Raw genomic sequence first — 3,356 nt, forward strand, 5'->3', positions numbered from 1 at the left:
GGCATACACTACCACATGCAGCTCTAAACTTTTCTTTAGTTCCTTTTAACAAATTGAAAATTTAGCTGGGTGGGATATTGCCCTGAGGTAACCACTCACTTTATTCCATTTCTTAGACTGTTTATCTCCTTGAACACACACAGAATTTAGCTCCATTCTGCTTTCTGGTGTCCTTTTCTCCTCAAATATTTTTCCTTGCTCAGTTTGTTCCTTTTCATTATAAATCTTCATTAGAGTTGCCACTAATATCCATGTGACAGAGTCCATACCATGCTGTTTTGATATTTCTTCTGCCTATGAAATTAATCTGAAACTCTTTACTTTAGCCCCAGACATACTTTTCAGACAAGGACAAAAGACAGCCACCCTCTTAACCAAAATATCACAAAATCATTTCTCAGCAACATCTAAAATTCTCTGAAACCTCTGAGCCAACTCCTTACACTTAAAATCATTATCATCACCATTGTATTCTAGTCTCCTAGCAGTATGCTCCACCCCATTAAGCTGTGCTTAAAGTATTCCACTTCTTTACTAATCAAAAATTTGAAGAACTACAAGCCCTAGTGAAATAGGAACAGTTCTTAAAAGTCTCTCTCCCTCCCCATAAAAAGCACAGGGTCAGACAGTTTTAACATGGGATTTTACCATACTTTGAAAGAAAAGATAGTTCCAATACTCCTCAAATTCCCACAAAATAGAAACAGAAGAAGCATTTTCAAATGCATTTTATGAAGCCACAATTATCCTAATGAATAAAAAAACCACATAATATTTCCAAAAGAAAGAAACAGAATTACAGACCAATTTCCCTCATGAATATAGATGCAAAAATACTCAATAAAATACTTGCAAACTTAATCCAAGAAAACATCATAAAGCTACTGTGATCAAGTATGTGTCACCCTAGAGATGCAGATACAACTTGTGGTAATTTGAAATAAAATGGTCCCATAGAGAGTGGCACTATTAGGGTGTGTGGCCTTATTGGATTAATTGTGGCCTGTTTAGAAGAAGTGTATCACTGTGTGGGTGGGCTTTGAGGTATCATACATGCTCAAGACAAATCCAGTGGGACAGTTCACTTTTTGTTGTCTGAGGATCAAAATGTAGAACTCTCAGCTCCTTCTCTAGCACAATGTCTACCTGCACACTGCCTTGTCCCATCAGATGATGATGGACTAAGCTTCTGAAACGGTAAGTCATTTCATTTAAATGTTTTCCTTTATAAGAATTACCATGGCTTTTCAGAGTCGCCGCCAAGATGGCTGAAGTGGAGCAGAAGAAGAAGCGGACCTTCTCCAAGTTCACCTACCGCGGCATGGACCTGGACCAGCTGCTGGACATGTCCTATGAGCAGCTGATGCAGCTCTACAGTGCCCGACAGAGGCGATGCCTCAACCGCGGCCTGCAGCGGAAGCAGCAGTCGCTCCTCAAGCGCCTGAGAAAGGCCAAGAAGGAGGCACCGCCCATGGAGAAGCCCTAGATGGTGAAGACCCACCTGCGGGACATGATCGTCCTGCTCGAGATGGTGGTGAGCATGGTGGGCGTGTACAACGGCAAGACTTTCAACCAGGTGGAGATCAAGTCAGAGATGATTGGCCACTACCTGGGCGAGTTCTCCATCACCTACAAGCCTGTGAAGTACGGGCTTAAGTATCTTAAGTTAAGGATAATATAATTGTATACATGAATTATCCTAAAAATTTTACCAGAAAGCTCCTATGATTGACAAACACTTTCAGCAAGAATGGCTAGATACAAAATTAACTCACTGAAATCATTAGCCCTCCTACAGAAAAATGACAAACAGAGTGAAAAACAATCAGAGAAGCAACATCTTTCACAAAAGCCTCAAATAATATAAAATATTTGGGGTAACTCTAACCAAGCAAGTGAAAGACTTGTATGATAAAAAACTTCAAGTCATTGAAGAAGGAAATTGAAGAAGGTATCAGACAATGGAAAGATCTCCAGTGCTTCTGGACTGGTAGAATGCACAGACTAAAGATGCTCATTCTACCAAAAGCAGTCTACAGATTGACTAGAATTAGAATTATAATTCTGACACAATTCTTTACAGATTTGAACAAAAAAAAAACAGTGTTGGGAAATATTTGGCCATACTGTGAACTCCTAGTTTTCATTTACCTTAATTATATAAAATCAGCTTTCGGTCAGGAGGTGAAACCAGCAGTTAGTTGACAGAAAGTAAATATCTTTATATCTATCCCTCATAGAGTAAGAGGGAGTCTGGAAAAGGTATAGAGAGATGTGTAGGAAGTAGTAGGGAGGGGATTTGATTGTGGTAGTCTTTTATTTTTTGTTTTGGTTTGGTAAAACAGAAGCTCAACATAAATACAGATGCACTGAGGCTAAGAGAAGAAAGTAGTAGATAACATTGAATTCATTTGGATAGGAGAAGACTTTATGAACAGAACACCAGTATCACAGCACTTAGATCAAAAATGAACAAATTGTATCTCATGAAGCAGAAAATATTCTGTAAGGCAAAGGACATAGTCAATCAGACAAAGTGGTAGCATACAGAATAGAAAAATATTTTTACCAATTATGCATCTAATAGAGGACTAATATTCAAAATATATAAATAACTTAAGAAGACAAATAACCCAATTAAAAAAGGGATGCCGATCTAAACAGAATATTCTCAGTAGAATAAATAAAGTAGAAAAAACTCAAATGTCTGAGAAACACTGAAAGAATTGTTCAAAATTCTTATCTATCAAGGAAATAAAAAATCAAAACAAGTCTGAGATTCCATCTTACACATTTCAGCATTGTCAAGATCAATAACAAAAGTGACAGCTCTTGCTGGAGAGGATGTTGAGCAAGGAACACTCACACATTGCTAAAAGGAGTGCAAACTTGTACACCCACTGTAGAAATCAGTATGACAGTTACTCAAAAATTTGGAAATCAATCCAACTCAAGATATATCTATACCACCCTTATGCATGTACCCAAGAAAAGAGTTATCTTACCATGAGGACACTTACTCAATCATTTTACTTGTTGCTCTATTTATAATAGCAAGAAATTGAAAACAACCTAGATACTCCTCAATAGAAAAATGGATAAAGAAAGTAGGGTATGGAGTATTTACACTATGGAGTACTACTTATCTATTAAAAAATAACATTGTTGCATCAGGTTTCTAAATGACCCTGAAATGATCCCCTTTCCAGAGGGTTTTTCTGTATTCTTTCTTCTCATCCCAAACTGATCCCTTATTTTTCATCCACACCCACCTCCAGTCCACCCATGATATCTTTTTATTTCCCCTTTCTAGGGAGATACAAGTGTCCCTCTTGAGACCTCCTTGTCACCTAGCC

At 37.8% G+C, this 3,356-nt stretch overlaps 1 pseudogene; it reads left to right on the forward strand.

The window, feature by feature from the left end:
• The first annotated feature begins 1,264 nt into the window (after positions 1 to 1,264).
• LOC101991214 lies at positions 1,265 to 1,681 on the forward strand (annotated as a pseudogene).
• Positions 1,682 to 3,356: the final 1,675 nt, after the last annotated feature.

Source organism: Microtus ochrogaster, linkage group LG9 (assembly GCF_000317375.1).
Source record: "Microtus ochrogaster isolate Prairie Vole_2 linkage group LG9, MicOch1.0, whole genome shotgun sequence".
In the NCBI taxonomy this organism is placed as follows: Eukaryota; Metazoa; Chordata; class Mammalia; order Rodentia; family Cricetidae; genus Microtus; species Microtus ochrogaster.